The sequence below is a fragment of the Gracilinanus agilis genome, chromosome 4, assembly GCF_016433145.1.
Source record: "Gracilinanus agilis isolate LMUSP501 chromosome 4, AgileGrace, whole genome shotgun sequence".
In the NCBI taxonomy this organism is placed as follows: Eukaryota; Metazoa; Chordata; class Mammalia; order Didelphimorphia; family Didelphidae; genus Gracilinanus; species Gracilinanus agilis.
In genome coordinates, this window is record NC_058133.1 from 102,140,150 (window position 1) to 102,152,632 (window position 12,483).

General features: G+C 36.5%; 1 protein-coding gene across 1 annotated transcript in view; it reads left to right on the forward strand.

The window, feature by feature from the left end:
• Positions 1 to 12,483, forward strand: part of CAMSAP2 (calmodulin regulated spectrin associated protein family member 2) — a 170,043-nt gene that overhangs the window by 40,804 nt on the left and 116,756 nt on the right. The window lies entirely within an intron of this gene.

The following is a 12,483-nucleotide window of genomic DNA, read 5'->3' on the forward strand; positions in this document are numbered from 1 at the left end:
TCAGGTAAAGAAATCAAAAGTATCAATAAGCACATGAGAAAGTGTTCCAAATCTCTAATAATTAGAGAAATGCAAATCAAAACAACTCTGAGGTATCATGTCACACCTAGCAGATTGGCTAAAATGAAAGAAGGGGAGAGTAATGAATGCTAGAGGGGATGTGGCAAAATTGGGACATTAATGCATTGCTGGTGGAGTTGTGAACTGATCCAACCATTCTGGCTGGCAATTTGGAACTATGCTCAAAGGGCTATAAAAGAATGCCTGCCCTTTGATCCAGCCATACCATTGCTGGGTTTGTACACCAAAGATATCATAAATAAACAGACCTGTATGAAAATATTTATAGCTGTGCTTTTTGTGGTGGCAGAAAACTGGAAAAGGAGGGTATGTCCTTCAATTGGGGAATGGCTGAACAAACTGTGGTATATGCTGGTGATGGAATACTATTGTGCTAAAAGGAATAATAAACTAGAGGAGTTCCAGGTGAACTGGAAAGACCTCCATGAACTGATGCAGAGTGAAAGGAGCAGAGCCAGAAGAACATTGTACACAGAGACTGATATACTGTGGTAAAATAGAATGTAATGGACTTCTGTACCAGCAGCAATGCAATGACACAGGACAGCTCTGAGGGATTTATGGTAAAGAACGCTACCCACATTCAGAGGAAGGACTGCAGGAGAGGAAACATATAAGAAAAACAATTGCTTGAACGCATGGGTTGGGGTGGACATGATTGGGGATGTAGACTCGAAACTACCACACCAATGCAACTAACAATTTGGAAATAGGTCTTGATCAAGGACACATGTTAAAACCAGTGGAAATTTGCATCGGCTATGGGTGGGGTGAGTGCAGAGGATGAAGGGGAAAGTAGGAGCATGAATCATGTAACCATGTTAAAAATGAATATTAATAAATGTTTAAAAAAAAAGAAAGGAATAATAAAAAAAAACACCAGTAGGATTCTATTATCAACAGTAAGATTCTATTCTATTGTTCCCAGAAAGGGAGTCTAATTCAAATAAAGGGCCTTGGAATTGATCATTTTATTTTATTTTTATTTTCTAGAAAAATTTTCCATGGTTTACATCAGTGATTCCCAAAGTGGGCGCTACCACCCCCGGTGGGTGCTGCAGCGATCCAGGGAGGCGGTGATGGTCACACTTCTTTTTTATGACATTCTATTCTGAGTTCAATAAATAGTTTCATAATTTCCAAGGGGCGCTAAGTAATAATTTTTTCTGGAAAGGGGGCGGTAGGCCAAAAAAGTTTGGGATCCACTGGTTTACATAATTCATGTTCTTAGTTGCCCCTTTACCCCCCCCCCAACCCCCCTCCAAATAGCTGATGCGCATTTCCACTGGTTTTAACATGTGTCATCAATCAAGACTTATTTACATATTTATTGATAGTTTCATTAGTGTAGTCATTTCTAGTCTACAACTCCAATCATGTCCGCATCAACCCATGTGTTCAAGCAGTTGTTTTTCTTCTGTGTTTCCACTCCTGTAGTTCTTCCTCTGAATGTGGGTAACATTCTTTTCCATAAATCCCTCAGAATTGTCCTGGGTCATTGCATTGCTGCTACTACAGAAGTCCATTACATTCAATTTTACCACAGTGTATCAGTCTCTGTGTATAATGTTCTCCTGATTCTGCTCCTTTCACTGTGCATCAATTCCTGGAGGTCATTCCAGTTCACATGGAATTCCTCCAGTTCATTATTCCTTTGAGCATAATAGTATTCCATCACCATCAGAAACCACAATTTGTTCAGTCATTCCCCAACTGAAGGGCATACCTTCGTTTTCCAGTTTTTTGCCACCACAAAAAGTGAGGCTATAAATATTTTTATACAAGTCTTTTCATCTTTGATCTCTTTGGGGTACAAACCCAGCAATGGTATGGTTGGATCAAAGGGCAGGCAGTCTTTTAGAGCTCTTTGGGTATATTTCCAAATTGCCATCCAGAATGGTTGGATCAGTTCACAACTCCACCAGCAATGCATTAATGTCCCAATTTTGCCACATCCACACCAACATTTATTACTCTCACCTGCTATCATTTTAGCCAATCTGCTAGGTGTGAGGTGGTACCTCAGAATTGATGATTTTAAAAGAAGAATGGAAAATGGAAAGAAGAATACTCTTGAGAGTGGATTGGGATGAAGGAAAGGAAAAGGAAAATTGGGGGAAAGTGTGGGTTATACAATTAAAGTCTATACAAATAAGAAGGAAGGAATTGAGGCAGGTGACCTTGGATCCTCATTCTTATCTAAACTAGTCAAATGAGGGAAAAACGCATTGAGATGTAGAGAGAAGCAGAAATACATTTCACTCAGCAAGGTAACAGAAGAGAAAAAAAGAGAAAAGAAAGGGAGGCAAATAGTCATAGATAGTTTAAAGGAGCTATTCATCTTACCCCAAACAAACTCTGAGGAAGAGGATGGGTTTTTAAAAGTGACTTTAAAGGAAAAGAAAGCATAATACCTCCTTTTTGGGCTCTAGAGAAAAGACGTTTTAGAGAAATAGAAGCATATTACATATAGCAAATGGAGAACACTTGTTACTAAGCTCACTCGTTATCATTTTATTCTTTACAAAAATGAGGTGTGCAGCAAAGAGAAAGAAAAGTATAAGAAAACAGGATGGAGGGGATTAAATCATAACTGTAAATGGGATGAATTCATGCATGAAATGGAAGTGGATCCAACAATATGTTGTTTGTAGGAAATATAATTTGAAAAGAAAGATTCATAGTTAAAATAAGGAGTTTGAGCAAAACCTTATTTTTAGCTGAAGTAAAAAAAAGAGAGGGTTGAGATCATGATCTCAGCAACAGGAAAAATAGATTTAATTAATAGAGATAGAGAAAATAAATTTTAAAGGTAATATAGATAAGAAATTAATATTCATTCCAAACAGATAGGTATCAATGTTAAATGCTGATAGAAAAGTTGAATTACAAGAAGGGACAGGTAGTATTATTATTATTATTATAATAGTGGGGACCCTAAATTGACTCATCAGACCTAGTTAAATCTAACTGAAAAGTAAACGAAAAAGAGGTGAAGGACATGAATAAAATTTTAGAAAAGTTAGCACTCATCAAATTGTGGAGAGTATTGAATGGGAATAGAAAGGAGTACACATATCTCTATTGTGCATGGCAATTCTAAAAATTGGCTCACATAAACACCTTACAGACAAATGAAGAAAAACAGAAATGTTAAGTACATCTTTGAATAACTGCAATGCAATAAGAATTATATTCAAAAAAAGAACTGCTGAAGAAACATAAACTAATTTGAGATGAAATAACAATTCTACAGAATGAATGGTGGATTAAAGAACAAATCAGAAATAATCTAAATGTCAGTGGGACAAAACAATTTGGAACTAGTTAAGAAAGAGAAAGAGATTGATCAGTTGTACAGCTTAAGTGCATAATATACAGAAGCAAATGAGCATAGTTACTTAGTGTTAGATAAATTGAAAGATCCCAGCTATAGGAGCAAGGACTCACTCTTTCATAATATTAAATTAATAAATCACACTAGGCAATTTTTTCCCATTAAAGATAAATCATTAACTTGGTTAAAGAATTAAGATATCAGAATCAAAAATAAAAAACAATGAATTTGCCATCAATGAAGATGATATTATAATTACATTAAGAACTATTTCTCTCCATTATATATCAGTAATAATAATCTAAAGAAAACAAATATTTACAAAAATGTGTGTCCATAATTCAGAACAAGAGGATGTAAATAATCTAAACTTAGAAAAAGAGACCAAACTGTTGATAAATAAACTCCCCAAGGAGAATTTGCCAGGACTTGATGGACAAGCAAAGTTGATGAAACATTTAAAGAATTGTCTTTTAAAAATAGGAACTGTTTTTTAAAAATAGGAAAATAAAGGGTCCTCTCAAATTCCTTCTATTACTCAAATTTGAGCCTCATACCTCAATCAAGAAGTGTTAAGGGGGCTGCTTGGGTAGCTCAGTGGATTGAAAATCAGTCCTAGAGACCAGAGGTCCTAAGTTCAAATCTGGCCTCAGACACTTCCCAGCTGTGTGACCCTGGGCAAGTCACTTGACCCCCATTGCCCACCCTTACCACTCTTCCACCTAGGAGCCAATACAGAGAAGTTAAGGGTTTAAAACAACAACAGCAACAAAAGTGTTAAAACACAACAACAACAACAACAACAACAAAAGTGTTAACACTCTCCAATTGACAAATGGTCAAAGGACATGAATAGGCAGTTTTCAAATAAAGAAATCAAAACTATAAATAAGCACATGAAAAAGAGTTCTAAATCTCTCATTATTAGAGAAATGCAAATCAAAACAACACTGAGGTTCCATCTCACACCTAGCAGATTGGCCAATATGACAGTAAAGGAAAAGAATAAATGTTCGAGCAGTTGTGGCAAAATTGGGAAACTAATGCATTGCTGGTGGAGTTGTGAATATATCCAACCATTCTGGAAGGCAATTTGGAATTATGCCCAAAGGGCTTAAAAGAATGCATACACTTTGATCCAGCAATATCACTACTAGATTTGTACTCTAAAGTACAAAAATATTTCTAGCTATGCTCTTTGTGGTGGCAAAAAAATGGAAAATGAGGGGATGCCCTTTGATTGGGGAATGGCTAAATAAATTGTGGTATCTGATGGTGATGAAATACTATTGTGCTCAAAGGAATAATGAACTGGAGGATTTCTATGTGAACTGGAAAGACCACCAGGAACCAATACAGAGTGAAAGGAGCAGAACCAGGAGAACATTATACAGAGAAAGTGAAACATTGTAGAACAATACAATGTAGTGGACTTTGTTAATGCAAGATAATCCCAAGGGATTTATGAGAAAGAATGCTATCCATATCAAGAGAAAGAACTGTGGGAGTAGAAATACAGAAAACATCATATGGATCATATGGACATATGATTTGAGTTTTTGGTTTTAAAAGATTGCTCTATTGCAAAAACGAATAATATGGAAATAGGAATAAGTGATAACATTTGTATAACACAGTGGAAGTGTTTATTGTATCTGATGGGGGAGGGGAAAAATGAAATATGTAGATATGGTAAAATGTTTTAAAAATGAAAATTAAAAAACTCAAAACAGAAAAGAAAACTGACTCTTAATATCAATAATGGTTATTGTTTCAAATATTTTTAATAAAATATTGACAAAGAGACTTCAAAAGTTTATCACAAAGTCGGTACTATATATAGTTAGAATTATATCAGTAATTCAGAGCTAGTTCAGTGTTGGGAAGGCTATAGACATAATTCATTATGTTAAGAAATACAAAAGAAAATCATGTGTGTCAATTGAAGCAGGAAAAACATTTGAGAAAATACAACACCCATTCATATTAAAAACGCCAGAAAAGGGGGCAGCTGGGTACTCAGTGGATTGAGAGCCAGGCCTAGAGACGGGGAGGTCCTAGGTTCACCTCAGACATTTCCTAGCTGTGTGACCTTGGGCAAATCACTTGAACCCCATTGGCTACCCTTACCACTCTTCTGCCTTGGAGCCAATACAGAAGGTAAGGATTTAAAAAATAAAAAAATAAAAACACCAGAAAGCATAGGAAGAAATAGAACTTTTCTTAATGTAAAAAAAGTTATCTGTTCCAAACCAAAACTGGCAGAATCTGTCATGAGTATAAATCAAAAGTTTTCAATAAGATCAGGGGTAAAATAAAGATGCTCATTATATCCATTTGTGTTCCATATAATGCTAGAAATGCTAGTAACAGCAATAAGACAAAATAACCAAATTGAGGAAATTCTCATAGCCAAAGAAAGAGTATTACTTTTTTTTTGCAGATTATGATAGTTTAACCAGAGAGCCCTAAAGAGTCAAAAATCAAATAGAAACAATTAACTATCTTTCTACTAATCTATTATTGTTCAGCACAACCTACTAACTGTCAACAATGTTGCAGGATATAACATAAATCCACATAAGCAGGTGATGGCAAACCTATGACACGCGTGTCAGCACTGGCACACGTAGCTATTTTCATGATACGCAGCTTCATGTGGCCTCATACAGAGAAGTATGGGGCCACATGCCAAGGATGAAACATTTGCTAAAGTGTATTTATGCACTACAGATGACAATTCTACCTATATTAATTTACCTATTTTGGTTTATTAAATAGTTATATATTACAATTATACATTTTTGTTATTTAAACTATAAATATTGTGAAATTATGTTTTTTTCTCGAAGTGACACCACCTGAGTTATGCTCATTTTGGGGCAAATTTTGACACACCAAGCTCAAAAGGTTGCCCATCACTGACATAAGCTATCAGCATTCTGTATGTTATTAACAAGCAGAAGGAGAGAGAAAGAAATTCCATTTGAAATAATTGCAGCTAGGATAAAATATTTGGAAATATACTTGCCAAGCCACAAATAGGAACTGTATGAACACAATTAAAAACACTGCACAAATAGACTATTGTGTTCAATTTCTTTTTAAAAAGGATTAATTACATGTTACTTTTTACAGTGGTTAGACCAATTCATAGTTTTCCTTGAAATAAATTTGTGTCTGTCTTTCCATGGCTTTTTTTCTTTATTAAAGCTTATTTATTTATTTGTTTGTTTGTTTGTTTATTTATTTATTTGGGGTATTTTCCCGTGGTTGCATGATTCATGTTCTTTCCCTCCCCTTCTTCCACTCCCATCCCATAGCCAAGGAGCAAGAGTTTTACTATTGGGTTTTACATGTATCATTGATCAAGACCCATTTCCATATTAATATTTGCAATAGAGTGATTGTTTAGAATCTACATCCCTAATCATATCCCCATTGAACTGTGTGATCAATCATATGTTTTTCTTCTGCATATCTGCTCCGACAGTTCTTTCTCTGGATGTGGATAGCGTTCTTTTTCATAAGTCCCTCAGAATTGTCCTGGGTCATTGCATTGCTGCTAGTAGAGAAGTCCATTACATTTGATTGTGCCACAGTGCATCAGTCTCTGTGTATAATGTTCTCCTGGTTCTGCTCCTTTCACTCTGCATCAATTCCTGGAGGTCATTCCAATTCACATGGAATTCCTCCAGTTCATTATTCATTTTAGCACAATAGTATTCCATCACCGTCAGATACTACAATTTATTCAGCCATTCCCTAATCAAAGAGCATCCCCTCATTTTCCAAATTTTTGCTACCACAAAGAGTGAAATATTTTTGTAAACATATTTTTCCTTATGATCTCTTTGAGGTACAAACCCAGCAGTGGTATGGTTGGATCAAAGAGCAGGCAATCTTTTAAAGCCCTTTGGGCATAGCTCCAAACTGCCATCCAGAATTGTTGGATCAATTCACAACTCCATCAGCAATGCATTAATGTCCCAATTTTGCCACATTCCCTCCAACATTTATTACTTTCCTTTGCTGTCATATTAGCCAATTTGCTAGGTGTGAGGTGGTACCTCCGAGTTGTTTTGATTTGCATTTCTCTAATTATAAGAGATTTAGAACACTTTTTCATATGCTTATTGATAGTTTTGATTTCTTTATTTGAAAATTGCCTATTCATGTCCCTTGCCCATTTATCAATTGGGGAATGGCTTAATTTTTTTGTACAAGTGATATAGCTCCTTATAAATTTGAGTAATTAGACCTATGTCAGAGGTTATTATTATAAAGATTTTTTCCCCAATTTGTTGCTTCCCTTCTAATTTTGGTTCCATTGGTTTTGTTTGTACAAACCCTTTTTAATTTAATACAATCAAAATTATTCATTTTACATTTTGTAATATTCTCTTTCTTGCTTGGTCTTAAAATCTTTCCTTTCCCATAGATCTGTCAAAAACACTATTCTGTGTTCACCTAATTTACTTATAGTTTCCTTCTTTATATTTAAGTCATTTACCCATTCTGAATTTGTATCTTGGTATAGGGGTGTGAATGTTGATCTAAACCTCATCTCTCCTAGATTGTTTTCTAATTTTCCTAACAGTTTTTGTCAAATAGTGAGTTTTTGTCTCAAAACCTGGGATCTTTGGGTTTATAGCACACTATCTTGCTTAGGTCATTTACCCCAAGTCTATTCCATTGATCTTCCCTTCCATCTCCTATCTGGTGCTATATTGTTTTGATGACCATTGCTTTATAGTACAATTTAAGATCTGGTACTGGTAGGCCCCTATCCTTCACATTTTTTCATTATTTGCCTTGATAGTCTTGATCTTTTGTTCTTCCAAATAAACTTTGTTATGATTTTTTCTAATTCAGTAAAAGTTTTTTAGTAGTTTGATAGTATGGCACTAAATTTGGTTAGGATTGTCCATGACTTTTTCAGTGTTAACTATTTCTATCTTTTGTAATGTTTGCTAATTTCCTTGTGTAATGCAAGATTTCTTGCATTTGCAATAGTTAGCAAAATGGAACTCTGCTTTAGCCTGGCAGGTGCCACCCACATGCTGACTGACAGTTGGTGTGTGACGATTTAAGGCCCTGCAAACCTAACCTTGGGATTCTGATTTCCTTGACCTCACCCAGACACCCAGCTACCCCTGACTTCCCCTTGGGGACCCTGGGAGGGATTGAAGGGTTGTGGAACATGGGCAGGAATTAGTTTAGAGTAGCCTAGTGCCTAGAGACATCCCTAGAACAGCTCAACAACTTCATCTGTTTAGCTGGTGGATCAAATAACATCAGGCCAGTGACAAGTTATCTCTGGCTGAGGGCTGGTTCCCTCAGCCTGACCTGACCATCTAGGTCCATTGCCAACTCTTGCCAGTTGCCCCTAGTAACAGCTTTATAAGACCTTGAACCCTCTTACCTTAGTTTTCCCTTTTCAGGTTTAAATAAATCCCTTAGCCTAAATCTGAGAGTTCCTGTAATTCCTTCAATATCACCAAGGCCAAAGGGACTAAAGAGAGGAGAGAATATTAAGAAGTTGAGGTTACTGTGAAGTGGAAGCTAAGCCTCCATTGTAACCAGGAAGTTGAGTCCTGCTGGGTTCTGCTCTCACCCAATAGGAAGGCAGTTACTTCGGCAGGGAGGGGCCACCCACTCAACACCTTAAAGGATCCTGCAGCTGGCAGTGGAGATTTACTGGGCACCTCAGCTGAGGTTGCTCATCTCTGTTATCGACTAACTCCAAAATCTCCTGCTAGTTTAGTTACTGGCTCCCAGGCCCCTGGTGATTCACTTGTACCATCATCATCATATTATCCATTACATTATCATCCATTACACTTGATAGTGTTAAGGGTAAAAATTATGGTTGGACTAAATTACTTAAGGGTAGGGTCGCCAGGAATTAATTACTCAATTCCAAATGAAAGACAAGTCAGAATGACTTTTATGGTAGTTTATTTATAAGTAGGAAAGAGTGAAAGCAAGGAAAATGAGAGAGAGAGATAATTACTCTGGCTTGGTCTGAAGGTCTGAACCAGGCAGAGGCCCCAGCAAAGGGGGACACAGAGGTTAATTAAACAAGGCTTCTAGCCAGGAGGCCTCCAAGATGAGAGAGCCCTCTTTGGAGGCTAGTGCCTCCAGAAAAGCCAAGGAAAGGGAGTCAGCCTTTCATTCATGCATGTGGCAATCCAAAAGGAAGCAGTCTGAGGTTTCAAGCCAGAGCTCCTCCAAGGCCAAGTTAAAAGCTTTGGCAAAATCCTGCTCACAGGAAGTTATCATCATATTTAAAAGATAGTTCTTTGCATCACTTCCTGTGTCCACCTTCCAGTTTTACATGGACCAATGGCAAGTTTATTCGTGCTTCGGACTGCCCAGGGGGCAGTCAGTTGTTTTTGATTTGTCACTTGCTAGCACATATGGGTCATAGACCTCCCCACTGCCACTTATTCTTAAGTGGGGTGGGGTGTATACATTCCTGCTGGCTAAAGTCTAAAGAATAAATAGGGGAGACATAATTCCATCTTCACAGTAGGAATTGAAATGTAAAGTTCTGATTTGCATTCTTTTATTCTTAGTACCAGTAAATTTCTTTGCTTTTTTAAATGATAAATTTTTACTATCTTTTTTATACCACCTAGATTTGTTTCTTTCCTTCCCCTCCTCTTTGTCAGAGAGCCCTTACAATAAAAGAAAATTTCAAGAGGATGAAGAGAAAAAACTTTCAGCAAAACCAGTCAAAACATAGAGGAAAAAATTGATGTATTTAATGACCCTGTGGACCCTCCCAAATCCCCCCTAAACTAGCAAAGATATCTTCTTGTTTCTCTATTTTAGCAGTATTTGGTTTCACTTATTTTGTAGTGGTGATTCATTTTCTTTTTTTGCAAGTCATTGTGTATATTGTTTTCCTGGGCTCTGTTTATTTCTTTTTGTATCATTTAATGCACATCTTTCTCTGTTTCTCTGTATTCATTATGTTCATGGGGTTTTTTACTAGTTATATTCTGTTATATTTTTGAACCACAATTTGTGAGGCATTCTCTATGGCTTCCACAAAGAAATTGGGAAAAAATCTCATACCATATTTTTTCCCCTCAGTCCTCATTTGCCTTGCTCTCTCAGCATCATTCAATACTGTTAAATAGTTCTTTTTTAATAGTCTCTCTTTAATGTCAGTCTCCTCCAATTCCTCTGTTACATATCTATCTCTTTGGCCAGTTCCTTATAATAATTTGTCACTTTTCTCTTATTTCTATTGTCCCCATTCATTCCCACAACTTCAACTGTGCACTTCTAGGCAGGTGATTCACATTTTCATTCCTGAGACCTGACATATTTTCTAAACTTTCCAGACTATTCCTATTTCCAACTGCCTATAGACTGGATACACTTGTCATTTTACATTCAGCACGTGGAAAAAGTAATGTTTATTCTTTCTCCCTACACTACTCTTTCTTTTAAGTTAATTATTTCTTCAAGTAGCATTACCATTCACATAATTGCAACTTTGGTGTTCTTTTTGCATCTTCCATTTCCTCTCCAGTTCATTAACAAGTTCAATTGATTCTAGCTCTATGATATTTCTGTCATCTCTTCTTACTTTGTCTCTATTTTTATTGCCATCTGCTTGGAAAATTGCAGTAACTTCTAAACAAATATCCCCCAATTTCATTTTTCCCTCTCCAAAGTATCCTTTATAAAGGTGTGGACCAAACTTTTCTGTGGGAGTGAACCTCTTATTTTACTCTTGCTCAAAAGTCTTTGATCAGCTCTTTGTGATTAATACTGAGTCAAGTCTGAACTGTTTTGGGAATCACGTCCCCACCTCCCAACACTGTCAAATTCAGCAGCATTTTACTTTCCTAGCCTAATTTTTTTTAAACCCTTACCTTCCATCTTAGATTCAATACTGGGTATTGATTCCAAGACAGAAGAGAGGGCTAGGCAATGGGAGTTAAGTGACTTGCCCAGGGTCACACAGTTAGGAAGTGTCTTGAGGCCAGATTTGAACCTAGGACCTCCATCTCTAGACCCAACTCTCAATCACTGAGCTACCCAGCTGCCCCTGTCCTAGTTTTTATACTACTTACCTGCCACATATTTTGTACTTGGGCTAAACTTACTACCCTTATTCTTCTGAGAATGCCTGGTGTTTTTATGCTGTAATGTTTTCCTCAGGATGTTCCTTATGTTAGGCATTCCCTACCTATTTCCTCTTATTAACTTTCTAACCATTCTTTTGCAGTCCAACTTACATAACAGATCTTCCATTAAACTGACCCTGTCTACGTGCCATTGACCTCAGACCTCACACAGCACTTTTTGTCTCTCTGATCATCACTTTTTATATATTACTTTATATTATGCTTCTCTGTATTTTCCCCATCTTTCTCTAGACATTTCTGTGTCTTTTCTGTCTAAATTTTGTACTAATTCCCCAACACTTCTCATAGTTCTGTTGACATAATAGTCTGGTTTTGTTATTGTTTAGGTGTTTTCAGTCGTGGCTGACCCTTTGTGGTCCCTTTTGGGGTTTTCTTGGCAAAGACACTAGAGTGGTTTGCTACTTCAGTTCATTTTACAGATACGGAAACAAATAGGGTTAGGTGACTTGCCCAGGGTCACACAGTAAGATTCAGAGTCTGAATTTGAACTCAGGTCTTCCTGACTTCTGAGTCCAGTGATTTGTGTACTGTGACACCTACCTGCCTGAACATAATAGATACTTATTGTCTTATTGAATTTAATTGAACTTAATGAATTTGCTTTATAGTTTTTTGCTTCATAGTTTCACAAAACCATATTATTTTATTATTATAATATTTTAAATGGTGTTCTGTATATCTTTCATTCCTGATTCTGTCAAAATTCATAGTTTGAGGCTTCCTTTGATAGTGAAATTCTATTATGTGAATGCTGTATATATAACATTGTTATGTGATCTAGTATGTGATAATATAATAGGGTGAATTTTATACACTTAGAGGCAGACTCTTAACTTCTTCAACTGGCCTGAGAAAGTTTCTACTGCTTTGCTGAACCCTGGCCCAAGTTAGGAT